Source organism: Triticum dicoccoides, chromosome 5B (assembly GCF_002162155.2).
Source record: "Triticum dicoccoides isolate Atlit2015 ecotype Zavitan chromosome 5B, WEW_v2.0, whole genome shotgun sequence".
NCBI lineage: Eukaryota > Viridiplantae > Streptophyta > Magnoliopsida > Poales > Poaceae > Triticum > Triticum dicoccoides.
In genome coordinates, this window is record NC_041389.1 from 541183823 (window position 1) to 541205720 (window position 21898).

Genomic DNA, 21898 nt, shown 5'->3' on the forward strand with positions numbered 1-21898 from the left:
GTGCCGATTTATAAGTGCTGCTGTTATAATTGTTGCTGATGAAAAGTGCTGCTGCTGTTAAACAAGTGCTGATGTATATGTGCTGCTGCTGTGCAAGTGCTGCTGATGTATAAGTGTTGCTGTATATGTGCTGCTGCTGTATAAGTGCTGATGTGCAAGTGCTGCTGATTTATAAGTGCTGCTAATATGTGCTGCTGCTATGGAATAAGTGCTGCTGCTATAGAATATGTGCTGCTGCCATTGTATTCTTCATATATAATCATTCAAAAAATATATTACATTGTAGTCCTGCTGTATATGTACATATTAAATACAATGTAGTTTCAAACATTACATCAAAGTTCAATTTTCATCATTTGACAAATGGACAATTCCAATGTAGAGAAAGACCATCCAAACAAGCTTCAGAATTGAGCCTCTCAGCCGAATTCCAAGCGGCAATTCTGTGCACATCCAAACAGCAGAATTCATGCTCATTATCAATATCAAAGTCAAGGAGATTTGATATTGGGGCCAATTCAATGCCATGGCCCAGAATATCAACATCCAAACAAAGCGTTGGTTTTCTCTTTTACAATGGATATGTTACGTTGTTCTTGCCCCAACTGCCATTCCACACCTTTATTTTTGTGGCTTGACGTGATTTTGCAGCATCCAATTTTATCTACTCCATGAAGATGATACGTGGAATCCACGCTGCCAGGACGATGATACGTGGAATCCACGCTGCCAGGCCTCCCTCGTCCATTATCCTCTCGTTGGGAGTTTCGCGAGCCACTGGATGCCTGTTCCAGTCTACAATACTCGTATGTTGCTCGAGCTTATGAGTCCGTGTTGCCTCCCAATCCTATGACACATTGCTGACCCAATCAGATATATGCAGCATTCAAAATTCTTTGATCAACGACAACATGTGTTCTCTCTCCTACAGAGCCTTGCGCACTAGTTCATGCCACTTCTATAATGTCACAGATGTAGGTTTGTGCTATGTATGTGACCTTCGCTGCAATCCTGGAAAAAGAAAGCAGCAAATACATCAGTTATCACGCGAAGCTCAATATATATGTATGGACTGATGAGAGTATCATTGATTGCTCAATTGTTGAGAGGCTAGTTTCATTCATCCCGGTGGAAATTTGATAATGGTTGGTGAAGCCAGCTAGCGAACTAACTATATTTTGAATGACATGTCAATAAGAGAAAGTAAAATAAGGTGATATAAGCAGGCTATAAGGACTAGAATATTATATCTTTGCTTAGTTGAAGGAGAGAGAAGAGAAGCATTGTGCATGCCGGCTACAAGGTTGGCTCTAGATGACATGACTGACTGTATTATTAACCATGCTCTAAGTATGTAGAAACAAATTAAATGGAATAGTTGTTGACGATGGTGAAACCAATAATAAGCAGACAAAAAGTTGCAAATATAATAATATTTGTTAAATCTAGCCGCACAAATCCATGGTTCGCCCAACTAGTTAGTATCATGGTTCATATTAACTGGCGTGTGAAGCTGCAGTGTTGCATGTTACTCCCTTTATATCAAAATGTAAGACGTTTTTTTTATTCTGCCCAATTATTCTTGAGAGTATGGGGTAAGAAGTACATACGTACTACATGAGAAACAAGAAAAAAAATGTTCAGGTTCATAGTAGGGTGTATTTAGGCGGAGGGCAGCTCAGCTTGCAGTCCACATCAGTTGCATAGCACTTTCCCTTATTGTTGCCATACAAGCAGCAGTAACACAAGTCGCATGGCCGCATCAACTGCCTCTCGCATGAGAATATTTCCGGTCCATATGCCCTCTTTCTTGACTCTGAGCGGGAGACGCAAAGCATCCGAGAAGAACCAGGAAAAGCACCAGAAACTGGAAGGCTGGCTTCATGTAGTAGTTCGCCATTTGTGCGGGCACAGGTGGTTCAAGATCTTCAAATAAGATGAGAGTGCGTACTACTCAGAGGATTGTAAGACGAATTTTGGTTTTGCATAGGGCATAAAAACGTTTTACATTTTGTTACGGGGAGAGTAGTTCTGAAGGGCGAAGGTAACAAGTCTGTCTGAGACTTTGCCGAGTGAATCTGTTGTTTCAGGCCGAATTTTGGTTCTTTCAGACATTTTAGGAGAAGGATAAGGCCATGGGTTGGACACGACTCGGGTCTCCGCGCCGCCCCGCTAGGGCGATATGGGGGCGATCTCGCGCCACCGCCGCTAGGCTTCCCCGCGTTCCCTCCTTTCCTCGCCGCTGCTAGAGGCTGGCGCCAGACAGGCCTTGGACGCAGCCAAGGAAGGTGGCGGCGGGAGCTTCTCGTGCTCGGGTAGGCGCCTGGATCAGATCCGCCTGATCCGTCTGGCCGTTCGGAGGAGCTTGCCTCTGCGTGGTCAGCTGGTGCGGCGATCCGGGTAAGCCCATGGATCGGACCTTGCTGTTCCGTCTGATCCTTCCGGCCGTTCGGGACACCGGCGGTTGGGCTCGCCCGGAGATGCCTGATTTGGACCGGAACGCCTTGTAGCCTTCATCCCCTGCTAGGTGTGCTTCTCCGTATGGATCTGGGTCGCAAGACTTGCCGATCCTCGATGCAGAACGAGCTAGAGGTGAGGATTCAGATCAGGAGAAATCCCTAGTCAACCTTTCGGCCGTGGCCGCGGCGATGCCCGAGGGCGTCGCTTTCTTCTCTATGGAGACGCTCGCCAGACCTGCTTCAACTTCCACATCATTTGTCTCCTGGGTGAAAGCCCTAACTGCGGTGGGTGGTGACGGCGCCTTCGGCATCATTCCCTTCTTGAAGGCACCGCCTTGGGAGCTGTGTGACTATGGACAGCATTGGGTGGGCGTTGGCGGCGATCTGGATTAGGAGGTGGAGTGGTGTTTCATCATACGCATCGACGCTGACGGATCTCGGCAGCGTGGCGCAATGGAGTCCCGGCGTCCGATGCGGGTTGGCGGACTCGCGCAGGAGGACGACGCTGTCTGGCGTCGTGGTGTTGCCGATGGCAGAGAGGCCTGGCAACAGTGGCGGTGCCAGAACTGCAATCTTGTGTAGTCATTTTCAAATTGTGTAGTCAAGCATATAAATTTGAACAAAAAATTAAACATTTTTGCAATCATATGCTAGTTTCATCAAAAAGCTGGGTAGTCAATTGACTATCCAGTTGATGAGTGGCTTCGCCATTGCCTGGCAAAGTCGGTGCATCAGTTCTGCTTTGAGGATGGATAGATGGAAGATGGTATTAGGCCTGGACATTCGGCACACCTTCATCGGGGGATAGAAATAACAACAGGCGTTGCCAAGATGATGGCTTCATGCTTATTGATGTATCATCTTGTATGATCTTTGTAAATAATTAATAAAATGACTGCATGCATCGTCCAGATGCAAGACTAGGGTACATCCTCCTTTTTCAAAATAAAAAATAAAATAGGTTAGTTCGTTAGTGGGGTGTGTTGGTGCGTGAGTTACTGGCACAAAACCAGCGGAGGTTTGTTTGGCCGGCTGTGTGCCTGCGAGTATTTTATTTAAGCAGTGTGATCATATTTGATTTCAATTACACCCGCAAAAAAAATGATTTCAGTTAAGAGAAACAAACAGAAGAAAAGACGCTGGCCGTGTGAAACAGCAGGTCACCGAACTGCCGTCTCGTGTGTTCTTGTGCGACTTTTGTGAAGCAGCCGTGAGGTAAAAGACTAGTGCGACTCCTATGCGGCCAGCGGCCCACGTGCATTACCCTCTAGTTTGAGGTGTTCCATGAGTGCCGAGTTAGACGCCAAGTTTTTCACGTCTTTCCTGCTTGTGAGTCCCTGTTGCCTCCTAGTCCTATGACACATCGCAAAGTGGATACTGGACGACCCATCAAATTTGCGCACCATGCTGCCTTCCTTAGCTTGAGAGTATGTGTTTTTCCTTCTGCAATGTCGGACAATTTATAGTGCTGCACGCACATCCATGCATGTGCTATGTATGTGACATTCTGTCCTATCTTGAAAGGAAAAGAAACAGCGGGTACATTAGTCATTAAGCGAAAATTCAGCACTATGTAATCAGCGGCTATAGGTTCATTAACCCAGTGCAATGTGTTAAGGAAAACACTTCTAGCTGTTCCCAATTGTTTTTTTTTTTTGCGGGAATAGTTTTTTTTTTTGAAACGGAGGCAAAAGCTTTGCCTCATCCATTAATTAAAAAGGAAACGGACAAGAGTTTGCAACACATTGTGAAAGAAAAGAAAAATGAAAAAAATATTGCATCATGGTCATTACTCTCCCGGCATCAGAAGACCCACATTTTTTGCCCCGGCGGTGATCCAAAGTTTAGCCTCGCACTTTATGTTGTTCCCAATTGTTAGCGGTTGGTGCTAGATATTTGACCTGATAAAAAAAGTGGAAACTGGCGCATTCATGGGGCAATGCGGATATAATTAACCACTTTACTAGGTGGGTTTTGCATCTGTCACTTGAGGTTTCTGGTGGTTTTGTATGGTTGAAGCTGTGTTGTGCTCTCTCACGCTGCCACATGCTATACCTACTGTACTGTGACTCTAGTTAAGACGGTGAACACCCATACAGAAGGGAACAAAACCATGCGGTCTATGAAAACACACGTAAACTAATTATTAGTCACATGCAACAAACTCTAGTCCATCAATGCCTTGTACACGCCCATCTATATGTGTACTATGGGTCCCTGGGACGACGATAAACTCATGCTAGTAGTGCTCGCTAGTGTGCACAATCAAGATAAGAACTCGAGATTAGCTAACATCAATCGGTCCGCAGCCTCAAACTGCCATGCAAAATCCAAATTTCATGGTGATGTCATGATGACCAAATTTATATGCAAAGCCAGGCACGCTATGCGGCTTTGTTCCAAATAATTGTACTGTCGGCCCCCTACAATGTATACAATTTGTGTTGCTAGTCGATTATCACAATAATATCCCTCATTCTGACATCCCATGTTTGTTGCATCTCATTAGTTCATGATGGTTGTTAACTAACTATGGATATATTGGTTGTGTGCATCATAATAACGCGGAGGTCAGGGTGATCCTGTTTTGGGAAAAATAATCTAATTCAAGATACATGAATGAACCCATAGCTCTTGTGGTTCTTTACGAATTAAGTTTTGATATATTAAAAGAATTAGGTCCGACAATTCAACTTTATTAATTAAGTTTTGATAGATTAAAAGAATTGAGTCCGCCAATTTGACTTTATTAATTAAACTAATATGTTAGAATAAATTGAAAATCCTAAAACAAGTCATTGACAAGGAATGACGGAAACTCAAAATTTACATTAGATATCTCTAAAAATTAGCATCTTGAGCTCGGCCATTCACAACTGTATGTGAACTAATATGTAAATTATATTTTTAGTCTGGGTGTAATTTGTCCAGACTTGAAGATTTGTGCATGCATCACGTGGCCACGTCCTACTTATATATAATTACATGTATATTTAAATTATTTGTTTACAGGCAATTTTAAAAATCAATTTTATTGTAAAAAATGGCAAAACAGATTATTTGAAAATTTTCGTATATGTCAGCGTTATGCCCTCTCCTCGACAAGTGGGCCATCTATTTTTCGTCACTGACTCAGCACCATCGCTTAGTTATTGAGGAAGCCGCACCCGGCCAGTGATTAGGTATTCTGTTGCACTGGGATATATCCTAAACCGATTTGGGTGGAATGCTTAAAGCCTCGTGTTCATGCATACATTGTTCATAAGACATGTAGACCGGTCCCATGAGAAGTAGTGGTGCCATGGTTAGATTTCATTGTTCTTAACACCCGTACGCCTAAATCATGTCAGCCGCAAATCCAGTGCTATCATGCTTTTTATTTTTGACAACATGCATGACAAAAATGAGACTTGAGTTTCTCAAGGACATGATGGAGCCAAGGCGATGGGGCCTTGCAATACCCGCATGTGCAAATGTTTGGTACCTCCTCATCCTATAACCCTATCTATTAGATGCCTCCGAGCAAAAATGAGATTAGAAAAAGGGAAGTTTTCATGCATCCATTCATGAATTCTACAATCAGGAAACACAAACAAAATGGGGTGGCATACCTGCTTGCTTCAAATGGTTTTCTTGACCATTCGTTCAATCGTTCATACAGCGATACATTCCTATGTCCGTTGATACGATGTTAAAATCAGTTAAGGTAGTACTTCATTAACTTCCAGTGTTGAACATTTTAGGTTACCTTGTCGTAAAAGGTCTCAAGGCCAGATTAAGAAGCTAAGTTACGATCCAAATTAAGTCCCATTTATTAATTTATTTTTGAAATCAAGGAGAATCCCATATATGAAGAGCATGCACAAACCAAGTGCATTTTTGTTGGTGATTCAAAAGAGCGAATATAGCCAAATCAAGCAATAAGCACACACCTATCGCCAATGTAAAAGTTGCTCGAGCGAAGGCCCTCCAAGGCGCAACCAACAGACATGTGGATTTATGTTGCATGAATTTCCATGTTTCCTCCTAATCATATCTAATAAAGAAATGAGATTGTCTGCAAAACCATTTAGAAAAGTGCGTTCTCAGTAGAAATTATTATAAGTGTGTAGTTGAATATCCAAAGGATTAAGTTTCAACATGCGATTTGAAGTTCTTTAACTTGTTTGTAGAACAGAATGCTAGCATAGTTGGAGGTGGTGTCGCAAGAAAGCTGCACCAAATTCTGTAACCAAGTCTGGCATTCAACATCCTGCTGCAAACGGCGAAGAAGTTGAGCCTCAGAGGAGTGACTCTAATGTTTCGGAGAATTGAAGTGGACTGAATAGTATAGATATTGTGATTAGAATCACTTGGAAGAGAAAACCCGGTGGACTTAGCAATTCATATCTAAGAACTTGTATATGTATTCAAAATGTAGATAAATGGCATACCCGCTTGTTTCAAATGGTTTTGTTGCCCATTTGTTCAATCATTTATACAATGATACATTCTTATGTCCGCTGATATTATGTTAAAATCAATTAAGACAATACTTCATTAACTCTAAGTTTTCCCATGTCCGACTGCCATTCCACACCTTTATTTTGGTGGATTGTTATTTCATGCAATATCTGGAACTCTATCCACTCAATGAAGATGGTGTGTCGACTCTATGTCATTGGCGTCCCTCATCCACTATCCTCTATATGGGGGTGTTCCACCAGACATCGGACACTAGGTATTGTTCACAGTGCCAGGCATTGCCGTCCTTCGTGCTTCCAAGTCCCTATTGCCTCCCGATCCTAGGACACGCCGCTAAGTGGTTACTGAATTCGATCATATATACACAACACATGTCTTCTTTAACTCAATATTCCTCCTGAAGAATTAGGCGAACTAATCTGTACCACTTTTATACTTCTGGGGTGAGGCATGTGCTATCTAGCAGATAGCTCTAGCACCGAGAGCACTACGAACCCCATCGGCTGCTCTATCATTGAGAGGCTAAGTTTCAATCCAGCTGGTGCATATTGATAACGGTACCTGAAGCTAGCTAGCTAATAAACCTGACCAAAGAAAAGAAAATAGAAGCCGGCGTGACATGCACCTCACGGGAGATCCAGACGAAAGATCGCTGCTCAACGGGGTTGCCTCTTAGCTGGCCGACCCCAACCTTGCTCACATATGGGATTCGAGGGTTCCCAACAGGGTGCGGGTGTTTGGATGGTTGTTCATCTCGACAAGCTTAGCACTCGAGCCATTCTACACCGTAAGACCATCATCGACTCGTCGTCCTGTCCCTGTTGCAATAGGGCGCGGGAAGATCGTGCTCACTTATTCTTCGCTTGCCCCGCTGCTATTGCCATTTGGGATGCAGCCATGTTCCTCACCTCTTGTGGAGCTGTGGAACTCGCCATGCCACCCCACCCTGCCGCAGACGGTGTGGCCTTTCGTCGTCCTATTGCTGCTCTGGAAAATTTGAGATGCGCGAAATGCGATGACCTTCAGGGGGATAAACCAAACCCCAAATGATGTAATTAGATCCGTCATCTCCGACCTCACTCTCTGGTCACACCGCCTTAAAAAGGCGGACCAAAAAATCCACGCCGGATAGTGGCGGGATTTTTTTTTCTCCTCTCGTCTTGCATAAACCTTGTTGACGAAGTTTTGTTGAAATATATTCAGGTGGGGAGCATTCCCCCCGGTGACAGTTAAAAAAAATCATCATGGTCATTTGGCGTGTGTGGCAGCTACGAACAGACCAAACACATGGCAAGGCTGTTGTTAAATTATGATCTAAATTCTAGTATCGTATTGGACTAGACGTAGTACATACGGTGTGGGCCTTTGCGTTGATGTCGACACGTACGAGTACAACTCATTTACTTGTCCTCCAAGGACTCATGTATTGCCCTCTTATATACCCCATGTAGTCGCACCTCAGACGGTCTGTCGTCTCGTGCTTGTAATACTCCTCCATCATAGTGATTGCGCCTTCGTGCGTCCGTGGTTTTCTCCCGCAAGGGTTTTCACGTAAAAATCCGTGTCTCTCTGTCTCATTTATTTCTCGTTATTATCTAACAAATGGTATACAGAGCTAAGGTTTGAGATACGAGATCAGAGACGAGAGAAATTAGGGTTGCGTGTCTGCGCGTGGCCGTGTCGCCGAGACCGTGTGGAGTTTCGGGGAGAAGGCGATCCGCGATCTTGCTAGCGGTCGCCCTCACGTTTCGCACGCAGCTAACGCAGCTAACGCTGCGTGATCTGCCACTGCTACTACTCCGCCGAGTTGTCACTGTCTACTCCACGTCTTCCCGTCCAAGTACAGGATCGAGTCCCGAGGCTGCTACTCAGTTGCTGCTGCTACTTTGGTTCAACCTGATCATTAGTACTACTACTAGTACTTCTCACGTGGGGTCAAAGGTTATCTGCTAGTTTTTGGTTGTTGCTACGTCCAGCCAACTACGACCAGGTGCTACTGTTCCTAGTTCTTTGCTCCGCGTGATTTAAGTTCTGTCAAGAATTTTTCTTTCGACTTGTACTACTTTGTGCATAGATTTATCTACTCATGGCATCCATGAAGTATGATCTTCCACTGCTAGATTGTGACACAAGGTTTACCATATGGCAAGTCAAGATGCGGGCGTTGTTGGCACATGCCGACTATGATGTAGCACTGGATAGTTTTGGGAAGAACCGAATTGAGGACTGGACTGCTGAGGAGAAAAGAATTGATTGTAAGGCTTTGTCACAAATTCAACTCCATTTGCATAATAATATTTTGCAGGAAGTTTTGAGCGAGAAAACTGCCGCCGCTCTATGGTTAAAGCTGGAAGGGATTTGCATGACTAAAGATCTCACCAGCAAGATGCATCTGAAGCAAAAATTATTCCTGCACAGGTTACCCGAGGGAGGTAATGTTTTGAATCATATTTCAGAATTTAAAGAGATCATATCTGATCTAGCTGCAATGGAGGTTAAGTATGAAGAGGAAGATACTGCTTTAATGTTACTTTGTTCACTGCCAAGTTCTTATACCAATTTTAGAGACACCATATTATACAGTCGTGATACTCTCACACTTAATGAAGTTTATGAAGCTTTGAACTCTAAGGAGAAGATGAAACTAATGGTGCCTCATGATGGTTCAAGTTCATCCCAAGCTGAGGGATTATCTGTTCGTGGCAGGACAAAGGAGAAGAACTCCAATAATGGAAACAAAGGCAAAAGTAAGAACGGCTATAGGGGTCGGTCGCAATCCAGAGACAAGAAGTATTGCAAATATTGCAGGAAAGACGGGCATGACATCTCTGAATGTTTCAAGTTGCAGAACAAGGAAAAGAGGAAAGGTAACAAACAAGGTGACAATTCTGCTAATGTTGCTCGTGATGATAGTTCCGATGATGCTCTTGTCGTTATTGCTGGATGTGCTGAGACCAATGATGAGTGGGTACTTGACACTGCATGCACTTTTCATATGTGTCCACATAGAGATTGGTTTAATACTTTTGATTCCACTACTGCTGTTGGTTCCGTTTTGGGTTTTGATAATTCACCATGCAAGATTGAAGGCATAGGTTCTATTCGAATCAAGATGTTCGATGGCATAATCAGAACTTCGACAGATGTTCGGTATATTCCAAAGATGAAGAGAAATCTTATTTCTATGAGTGCCCTTGATGCAAAGGGGTACAAGTATTCAGGTGGAGATAGTGTTTTGAAAGTCACCAAAGGTTCCCTTATTGTGATGAAAGGTGACTTAAGTTCGACCAATGGTCTTTATTACCTTCGAGGTTCTACCGTTTCAGGTAACGCTACTCCAGTTATTTCAAAGAATTCTGATTGTGATGCTGCTAACCTTTGGCATATGCATCTTGGACATATGAGTGAACTTGGTTTAGCAAAGTTAAATAAGAGAGGTCTCCTTGATGGATATGAACCTGGTAAATTGAAATTTTGTGAGCATTGTATCTTCGGCAAGCACAAGAGGGTGAAGTTCAATACTTCGACCCATACAACTGAAGGTATTCTTGATTATGTGCATTCTGATTTATGGGGACCATCTCGCAAGAAGTCATTAGGTGGTGCTAGTTACATGCTGACTATTATTGATGATTATTCGAGAAAAGTTTGGCCTTATTTCTTGAAGCATAAATATGAAGCACTCTCAGCATTTAAGGAGTGGAAGATTATGATTGAGAGGCAAACTGAAAGGAAGGTAAAGATACTTCGCACTGATAATGGTATGGAATTCTGTTCTAAGCAATTTAAAAATTATTGCAAGTCTGAAGGCATTGTCAGACACTACACCGTTCCTTATACTCCTCAACAAAACGGTGTTGCTGAGCGTATGAACAAGACCATTATTTACAGAGCCCGTTGCATGTTGTCCAATGCAGGTTTGCATAAGCGTTTTTGGGCTGAGGCCGCTTCCACTACTTGTTATCTCATTAATCGTTCACCATCTATTTCTCTTAATAAGAAAACTCCAATTGAGGTATGGTCTGGTTCCCCTGCTGATTATTCACAGTTGAGAGTTTTTGGTTGCACTGCTTATGCTCATGTTGATAATGGAAAGTTGGAGCCTAGGGCTGTTAAGTGCATCTTTCTTGGTTATAAGTCTGGTGTTAAAGGTTTTAAATTGTGGAATCCTGAAACTCAGAAGGTTGTTATTAGCAGAAATGTTATCTTTAATGAATCTGCTATGTTACATGATGTTTCATCTACTAATGTTCCCGTTGAGAGTGAACAGCAGCCTATTGTTTAGGAGCCTACTGTTCAGGTGGACCATGCTATTGATTCAGGTGATACATCTGGTAATAAAATTGTTGATGCACATGATGAACCCGTCGTTAATGATGATCATGTTACTCCTTCTCCAAATCAGCCTATTGTTCCACCCAGTTGGAATCTTGCACGTGACAGAGTTAGACGGGGTATTAATAAACCTGACAGGTTAATTGAAGAGTGCGATATTGTTTCTTTTGCTTTATCTGTTGCAGAAGAAATTGAAGGTAATGCTGAGCCTTCTTCATATTCCGAGGCTATTATTTCTGGTGATAGTAATAAGTGGATGACTGCTATGCATGATGAGATGGAATCACTTGAAAAGAATGGCACTTGGGATTTAGTAAAATTGCCTAGAGAGAAGAAACCTATTCGTTGCAAGTGGGTTTTCAAGAGGAAAGAAGGTGTTTCTCCTAATGATGAGACAAGATATAAAGCAAGGTTAGTTGCTAAAGGTTATAGCCAGATTCCAGGTATTGACTATAACGAAGTCTTTTCTCCTGTTGTGAAGCATAGCTCTATTCGCACTTTACTCAGTATTGTTGCCATGCATGATCTTGAGCTTGAACAATTGGATGTTAAAACTGCATTTTTACATGGAGAATTAGAAGAGGATATTTATATGGAACAACCTGAAGGTTTTGTTATTCCAGGAAAAGAAAAGGTTGTCTGCAAGTTAAAGAAATCTCTTTACGGATTGAAGCAATCCCCTAGACAGTGGTACAAGAGATTTGACACCTTTATGCTCTCTCAAGGTTTCAAAAGGTCTAATTATGATAGTTGTATTTATTTGAAAACTGTCAATGGTTCAACTATTTATTTGCTCCTTTATGTTGATGATATGCTTATTGCTGCAAAGAGTATGTCAGAGATTAATGAACTAAAGAAGCAATTGAGTAATGAATTTGAGATGAAGGATTTGGGTGCAGCAAAGAAAATACTTGGCATGAAAATATCCAGAGATAGACCGTCTGGAAAAGTATATCTAAGTCAGAGAGGATATATTGATAAAGTTCTTCGTCATTTTAATATGCATAATGCCAAGCCAGTAAGTACTCCGTTAGCTGCACACTTCAAATTATCATCAGCTTTATGTCCTAAGTCAGATGTAGATATTGAGTACATGTCTAGAGTTCCCTATTCAAGTGCAGTTGGTTCACTTATGTATGCCATGGTTTGTTCTCGTCCTGACTTATCATATGCATTGAGTGTTGTCAGTAGATACATGGCTAATCCTGGAAAAAAGCATTGGAAAGCAGTTCAGTGGATTTTCAGATACCTGCGTGGTACTTCTAATGCTTACTTACAGTTTGGGAAAACTGGAGATGGACTTGTTGGTTTTGTTGATTCTGATTTTGCTGGTGATTTGGATAAGAGAAGATTACTCACCGGTTATGTTTTCACCATTGGTGGTTGTGCTGTGAGTTGGAGAGCAACTTTGCAGTCTATTGTGGCTTGTTCCACTACTGATGCCGAGTATATGGCTATTTCTGAGGCATGCAAAGAAGCTATCTGGTTGAGAGATTTGTACACTGAGCTTTGTGGAGATTCATCTTGCCCTACCATATTTTCTGACAGTCAAAGTGCCATATATCTTACAAAGAATCCAATGTATCATGAGAGGACAAAGCACATTGATGTTAGATTTCACTATATTCGAGATGTTGTTGCTGAAGGTGATTTGAAGGTATGCAAGATAAGTACTCATGATAATCCTGCTGATATGATGACAAAGCCAGTTCCTACCAATAAGTTTGAGTTTTGCTCAGGCTTAGTTGGTATTTCTCACTAGTCCGATGGACTTTGACGCACAAGGTGTTTATGCTCATTTGGATGGAGTTATTCATTTTCTTCGACTACTGGAGGGAATTTGGATCAAGGTGGAGATTGTTAAATTATGATCTAAATTCTAGTATCGTATTGGACTAGACGTAGTACATACGGTGTGGGCCTTTGCGTTGACGTCGACGCATACGAGTACAACTCGTTTACTTGTCCTCCAAGGACTCTTATGTATTGCCCTCTTATATACCCCATGTAGTCGCACCTCAGACGGTCTGTCGTCTCGTGCTTGTAATACTCCTCCATCATAGTGATTGCGCCTTCGTGCGTCCGTGGTTTTCTCCCGCAAGGGTTTTCACGTAAAAAATCCGTGTCTCTCTGTCTCATTTATTTCTCGTTATTATCTAACAGCTGTCCTGCCGGTTGAGGCTACGGTGGACTTTCTTGACAGCTACTACAAATCGATCAAAGCTTGCTGGACGTTTTACTACTGACGGGATACTGAAGGGGAAAATGCAAGTCGGGTCTGACCTGAAGGTTCCGGTGGCACAAAGGAGCCCCTCCAATGCTCCCTCGCCAGCGCCTAAATCGGGGTCGGCTGCCCTGTCCGTTGATGGTTCCTTCAAGGAATCAGATGGGTCAACGGCTGCCAGCATGGTGCTCAGGGATAGTGAGGGTAGAATCATATTTGCAGCTTACCGGGTGATTTTTCACTGTAATGATGCACTGGAGGTGGAAATTCATGCATTTATGCAAGGGATGACCTTGGCTATCCAACACACGTCACGTCCAGTGGTGGTTCAGACGGACTCTTCTGAGGCACTCTCAATCCTCTCAAGCAATGCCTCTTGCGGCTCCACAACACAGGACTGCTCGTCCAGATTCCTGTTGCCTCACATTTCCATTCAGTGCGGTCATGTAATGAACGTACTCCTCATCTATAGCATGGATAGTATTTCTCATGGAGCAAAGGTATGACAAACAACCACAACCGCACCGCACGCGTGAATATAGCTAGCTAGCTCGGCCAAAGAAAACACCTGCCGATAACATAAACGAGTAGATTTATGAAGGCACTCCTGAGACCAGTTGGTGTCTCGACATGTAGTTATGTGACAGTTATCTCCAAGCTAGGTGCATGAATGTGAGGTGCAGTATGTTCTAAGATCATCACAAAGGACAAAGCTTGTCCTTGGACCAACTACCTCATGTATGCACCTAGCTTGATTCACCTGCCTTTTTATATGCTGTTTATGTTACGCACTTCCATCTTTGATGCAGCTCGCCATGATGTATATATACTAGGGGTTGAGGCACGCCGATATGTGCGCACCTCCTGAAGCGACTGTCCGCGGTGCTAGTTGGACAAGCGCCCATTCCAGTACATATTCTCTAATTACTGGCAAACATGCACAATTTACTCATGCGCATGGTTGCTTTGTTCCCTGATTTCAGTCGTGTGCATGATCATTCGTATATGCTAGTAGCTCAGATCCAGATCGGAAGAACTTGATTACAATTCACTTGTACAAAAATGGACAAAGTTTTATCACAAAGACATATAGCAACGAGAGACTTGTGCTTTACAAATCAAATGCTTTCAAACTTGAGGACATGAGTTTCAAAGGAAAGTTGGACTCCTTTACAGATGGATTATCGTTGAATTACAATTTACATAGAATTCATCCCGCAAAAAAATTTACATAGAATTCACCTTAAGTGTTATATTAGCTACCTCGTTTCCATCCATCCATATGCTACTCTATTGAGAGAAATTGTGCTGGCAATATAACGGTTGACTCTGGAGTACCTGACCAAACAAGACAAGACTGGGGGCAAGCAACAAAGAACCACCCAAATAGGCCGAGGCTCATGTTGCACAAATGTGGCGTTTGAGTGAAAAGCGAGGGACGGGGAGCGAAGAAGCTTATGCCGTGAGGGAGAAGCAAAAAATGTGTCTAGTATAACCAAGTTGGATGACAGACTAGATTCTTGTATCAAGAAGATGAGACTTTCATTAGACTCTTCTTCATGACTTCAAATTATCGTCCATTTTTTCGAAATGGCAGGATTATTTCATTCATTAAGAAGAAAAGAGTTGCTCGGTTACTCAGAAGAAACCGAGCGAAACCAGATTGTGAGCAAAACGACTCTGACTTTGCCGTAGGTGATCCTTGACTCAACCCACACCGTAGAGGCCCAATGGAGCTATATGAAGATCCGCGCCGTTCGAGTCCCTCTATGCAGCTATGATCGGGTCACTGTGTCAGCATCCAACTATCATCATATGCTGTTAGACTTGTGTTTATATCATCATGACTTTTTCCAATAACTAGTGTAGCTTGTTAAGATGGTTACATTCGACATGGTTGAAGCTGCAAGCTGGACCTAACTTCGGCGAAGAAAACAGCTATCAGCTTTCCTGAATCATCACATCAGACAGAAGAAATGATACACATTTGGTACCTCTTGCCAACAAGATATGTCTTCTTAATTTCTTATAAGGAGTGTCGCCACTATCATTGTTTTAAATAGCGGGCTATGCCAAATAGCGGCGCTCCTCGAAATCACTACAAGGAGGCTATAGCGGGCAATTTCAGAACTTTTTTGAACAATTATACATGAATCCTATAGCCTTTCGTTTAGCGGCACCCTGCTCAAAGCGCCATAACAGGGCTATAGGCGGCTATTTAAAACTTTGGTGTATATACCCAAGGTTTTCATTATTGGAGTTACAAAAGTTCACCATGTTGAGAAATGCAAGGTAATCTTCACAAATTTCCTTGTCCAATCTACAACTTGCTACTGTATATTCATATGATGCAATTAACAGAGCAGGGCTAAATCTAGCTCCTCTACAGCTGCATGCCATTCTTCAGCTAAAAAACTGCTACTTGCTGGTTAAGCCCTACGCCCACCACACTGCCCTCAAAGCGCAGGTGTTGGGGGCGCACGTAGCGCCCGGGCCGCCTGGGCAGCGCCAGATCGGCAACACGCCAGATGTGCAATCATCGGGTGCATCCTGCACGACATTGAGCTCTGGCAGTGGCGGTTGGCCATCGGCGGCCGCAGGGGCTAGTGCACATTCGGCGGGCGCGCCCGCGCTGAGCCACGACGGCCCCGGCAGCTCGCTTGGCGCCGCGGCTACCTGCAACGATGGCGTCGCTGAGCACAAGAAAAGTTGCTTCAACCCGGTTCTGTGGTTCTGTATCTCCGGTTCTAGATCATCTGTCTTGTGTCTTTGTATCTCTATTTGATCCTGAAGGCTGTATTTGCACTGGTCTATTTGCTTTCGATTGGGATTCGAAAGACTTATGTTCTGGCTCGTTAATAAAAGCCATTTGTTTTCTGCAAATTACGTTTGTATTTCCATGGTAGTTTGAGCTCACCAGGCTGTATGGGAGTGTTACGGGTGGAGTTTTTCATCCAATAATTGAACTAGCTGCGAACTGCTAGCCTTCTCCAAGTTGGGGTGTCATTATCGGCAAAAGAATCGGTTTTGTGGCAGTGAAATTTATTTCCCGCTGGACTTGTGATGGCACTGACTATGGCTGTGCTCCACACGTACCATCGCTGTGCTGCGCAGACCAGACCAGTGTGTCAGTAAGTACTGTCAGCCTAAATACGCATATACGTTGCCAAACGGCATCGACCGCATGACTATACTCTAGGAAGCATGCCAGCTTGGTGCGAATCGCGACGGTCCTCGCGCCGTTGCTGCCGCTGCGTGCAGACCTGCGTTTCTCTGTACAGTAGTTCTTTTTGGGTGTGCTTGGACATCGTAGCGTGCTGCCATACTCATCTGTTTTAGTGGCAAATATAAGAAGCACATGGAGACCGTCTGTAAATTTGTACCATTTCTATTTGTGATACAAATTAATCATTTGGGTGCTTGATGAATCATGTCTTACCAAATGAAATGTGATCTACTCCCTCCGTCCCATGATGTAAGACCTTTTTTTAACACTACACTAGTGTCAAAAAACGTCTTAATTACATTATGGAACGGAGGGAGTAGATTTTATTTGTCTGGGGCTATCGGTTTGCCACTTGTTGGGCATAACTAGCATTGTAGACTTGGGGTGTGGTTGGATATCATAGCGTGCTGCCATACTCGATCTGTTTTAATGTCAAATATATAAGAAGCACATCGAGACCGTCTGCAAATTGGGTCCATTTCAGTTTGTGATACAAACTAATCATTTTGGGTGCTTGATTAATCATATCTTTACTAATGAAATACTCCATAGAGTTTGACACCTGGTTCATCAAGGAATATATTTTCATATGGCATATATTCGGTGTCGTAAATGTTCATATTTTTTCCTATAAACTTCATCAAATTTTACGAAATTTGACTGTGACCAAATTTTATATGCACTGTAATTTGGCAAAGAGAGAATATATACGTACTTGTTTGGTGTACTTAAACGCACGGTTGAAAAGTAGAGGCAAGTGACAGACAGAACATGCAAATGCAGTGGTGAAGACGATCATCCAAGCAACGGCAAGAGAGGCGCGACGTGGGATCAAATCGTTGATCATGCTAATAACTTGGGAGATATGGCAAGCACGCAACGAAGCAACCTTCAGGAACAAGCCAACATCTAGGGAGCAAATCATCAACGCCATCCGAAGAAATTTTGAGCAGTGGAGACTCATGGAAGCAAAACACTTTGTGAGCCCCTACAGGGATATTCAGGAAATTGTAACATAGCACTATCGCCGCGATCCCCTAGCGCGGCAGGATCCCCTTCTCTTTTTTTACTCCCTTTGATTGATCACTTGATCGCAAAATGTTTCCCGCTCTCTTCTACCTAAATCAATGAAATGCCAGAACATAGCTGGGTCTTTTTATAAAAATGTGGTCTAATCAGAGATCAAAAGAGTGTGTTGCCATGCTGGCCTGACCAGAATGCTAACTGCAAGTGTAAAGCCAAGATAACAGCATGCTACGATCAGTATGGCCTTGCCACGGAGACAGACGGACAAGTGTAAGGCCAAACAATGATAACGATGTTGTTGTTAGAGGCAACAATGAGATGGCAGTGTATGGGTGAAGGGAGAGATGCTCTGCCTGTAAAGAGAGTGGCAATGGCTGCATTCACTGACACACAGGTGCATGCACTTAACTGAACTGGTCAGTATATATTCATTGTTGATGTGCATACATGGCTGTTGGAACCGAGCAGTCAACACATTGCACAAGGAAAATCAAATATAACTGGAAACATCACATTCCAAATATAACACATGCAGTGGAACCGAGCAGTCAACAAAACACACATCTGGTTCAGCTTCAAAGTGTGATGTGCCGCCTTCACAGGAAACGAACAAGGCGTCTGCTTGACAACAGTTTGATTCTACAACGTCGTTAAATGCAAGAAGATCAAGCAAGCAGATCACGTGCTAGATTGTTAGGAGTTGCATGTCAGCCCGGATGTCTCCATCTCAGAGTCCACTCTGTATACTTGTACTCCCTCCGTTCCAAATTACTCGTCACGGAAATGGATGTATCTAAAACTAAAATACATCTAGATACATCCATACCTGCGACAAGTAATTCGGAACGGAGGGAGTAATCATTAGTAATTCATATGGATCATTAGTATGGCAGCAAACAAAAACGGACCACAAATGATCACAAACAAAAAAGGACCCACTTCCAGGTGGTCCTCGGTCATACTTGCACCCTGCACTACTTGAAACATGTCAGTATGGCAGCAATTTGTAATGTCCAAGCACCCAAGACCACACTGCTAGACTGATAGGCTCCAACAACTGACAAACAGATGGCATGGCCCCAGAGAAATCGAATCAACATCACATTGCTTGCCCCCTGCACTCTTGCAGCATTGCATGTTCTGAGTTCATCATGTCTCTGTCCCTTGCCAACTGCACACCATGATGCTGCTCTCCACTCTCACCTATATAAATCTATCAGCTTACCACCACCACAACACCTAGCGGGTACAAAAGTTTCTCTGAATATTCAGCCAAGAAACAAGGAGAACCAGCCATGGTCGGTGCCAAGAGGCTCGCCCAACTGGCAAAGAAGTGGCAGAGGATGGAGGACATGGGGAGGAAGAGGATCACCTAGACTACGACGGTGAGAAGAGGAGCCGAGGAGTGCTTCGCGATGAACTCAGTAGCGGTGACAGGACACTGCATGGTGTACACAGCAGATGGGGAGCGGTTCGAGGTGGTGCCACTGCCGTAGGGCGGTCTTCGGCGAGCTCCTGAGGATGTCTCAGGAGGAGTTTGGGTTCGCATGTGGCAACCATGGCAGGATCACACTGCCCTTTGACGCCAGAGTGACAGAATACGCCATGCGCTTGCTCAGGAGAGATGCCCCTGCGGAAGTAGTGACAGCATTCCTGAGCTCCATTGAGAGGCCGTGCTGCTTTGACAGAGGTGTGGTGGCGCCATGTTTAAGGCTTAGCCAGCATGTAGCTGTTTGTTAGCTACTGAAGAATAGCAGCTATCTAGGATTCTTGTTCAAGGCACCATTTTTTGTTCAACGGAAGATGTGAATATCATGTTAGTAGATCAGGCAAAGTGTACAATTGTTTGTTTCCGAGTCAGTGTGTAACTGGCAAAGCTTTAGTAACACAGCTGTATTTGTGTGACCTGAGTCAGGGCGTACGCTTTAAAACTAAAACTAATGTGTGCTGATATTTTAGAAACTATATAAAACTAATGAGTCCTGCACATGTTTTCCTTGAAGAATGAATGACACATGAGCTTTGTCTATCATTGAACGGAAAAACAGAGGGTGTACATTCAAGTATGCATATCACATGAGTTCAACAAATGTTACCTGCCTAGAATTAGATGAAAGAAAACTTCCATTAAACTGCTGAATAACTAATTTACACCTGCAGATTGAGCAACTGAGAACTACTCCCTTCGTTCGGAATTACTTGTCGTAGAAATGGATGTATCTAGACGTATTTTAGTTTTAGATACATCCATTTACGAGACAACTAATTCCGAACGGAGGGAGTAGTTATCAAACACTTGAATAATCCTAGATAAAAATCTCAGTTTTGTGAAGAATTAAGTAGTGAAATATACCTTTCAGAACAGAGTTTGTATTTCTTTCTTAGAAGTCAAAATGGGGGGAAAAGAGTGAAATGGAGACCACATGAGATGCTGGACGTGGATCAGATCACAAGCTGAAAAAACAGCGACATCTGTTGAGCAAATGGATTCAGGCAGACGAACGCATCTAACCGATCAACAACCAATCTGAGGCCGAAAGTTAAGAGGTGACCGATCATTGACACTGATGATATATCAACCCGATTCATCCATATCCAAATCACAGAATAGATCATGGCCTTGTCTTCACCAGCTTGCCAAACTGACAAATGATATGAGAGCAAACCAATGGTTTAATGCCACCGCTACTGGATCCAGCATGTTCCAAACATTTGGCCCCATCACAATCAAATCCAAATTGAATCATAGTACAACACTGCATGTGCTGATCCCATGGCCATGTCTCTTGCCATCTTTTGTAATGACAACTACACTTCACCATCACCATGTCCTTCCTCTCGGAAATAAATTCAGTGAACAGCTATGCTCAACACCATCAGCTCATACACCACCAAACAGCATTACAGCATCCATAGCTCACTTCTCTGGTTTCCAGCTGGAAAACAAGACCCGGAAACAACCATGATCAGCGCCAAGCGACTTGCTCAATAGGCAAAGAAGTGGCAGAGGATGTCAGCATTTAAGAGGAAGAGGCTGACAACAACAGCCAAAGAAAATGAGAAGTGCAGCATCTCTGTAGCAGTCAAGGGCCACTGTGTCATGTACACAGCCAATGGGAGGCTCTTTGAGGTAGCATTGGTGTACCTCAGCATGACGATCTTCAGCGAACTGCTGAGGATGTCCCAGGAGGCGTTTGGCTTCGCAAGCGATGACAAGATCACACTGCCTTGTGATGCCGGAGTGATGGAGTATGTCATGTGCTTGCTCAGGCGAAATGCCTCCGTCGAAGTCGAGAACGCACTGCTGATCTCCATGGTGACATCTTGTCACTACACTGGTTGCGCAATTCCAACTGTTGGAGCCAGCAAGCAAATTAGTTGTTTGTAGCTCCTGAAGAACATGCATGCAGAGCCTGTTCTTGTTCTCTGTTTTCTGTAGTTTACCTGGATAGTGTAGATGGAAGGGGAGCCTTGGCGCAGTGGTAAAGCTGCTGCCTTGTGACCATGAGGTCACGGGTTCAAGTCCTGGAAACAGCAAGCGGGAGCTACATGCACCGGGCTGCCCTTTTTTTTTTACCTGGATAGTGTAGATAGTTAGATATAAGCAATGGAGAAGGAAAATTGCTGTGTAATGCACTATAATCTTGCAAGCAATCAAGCAGCAACGCCAGTAGACACAGTTGTTTTTCTTGTAGATATACATTGCATTCAGTGAATAAATAATTGATGCAACTGTTCATTCAGATGCCAATAGTTCCATAGCCAGGTTATTAGGGGGAAAAGAATGATGAAATTTTGAGAGAAGCTATTAAAGGGCCATCGGGACTTTGGGATAAGAAATAAGTAAGTAGTACATAAATCACAAAAGAAAAGATAAATTAGTACTTACCAGTGTATGGAAGATTTTATTCTTAAAAAGGAAATCATCAACGTTTAAACATTACTGAACAACTGGACACCCCTGAATCCAAACAACTTTGCATTAGGCAGTCGGCAGCCTGAAAATACTCAAGGACAATTACGCCATTTGGCATGTGTTTGTTAGTCATAATCTTCAGCTTCATTTGAAACCATGGTTAGCAGGCTTGCTTGCAGGCTTGGAAGATGAAACACTTGTGAAACAAACACTCAAGACATTTGTTAATCAATGTCAATTTGTTCATG

At 43.3% G+C, this 21898-nt stretch overlaps 1 pseudogene; it reads left to right on the top strand.

Annotated features, from left to right (window-relative positions):
• The first annotated feature begins 20696 nt into the window (after nt 1-20696).
• LOC119311517 lies at nt 20697-21186 on the top strand (annotated as a pseudogene).
• Nucleotides 21187-21898: the final 712 nt, after the last annotated feature.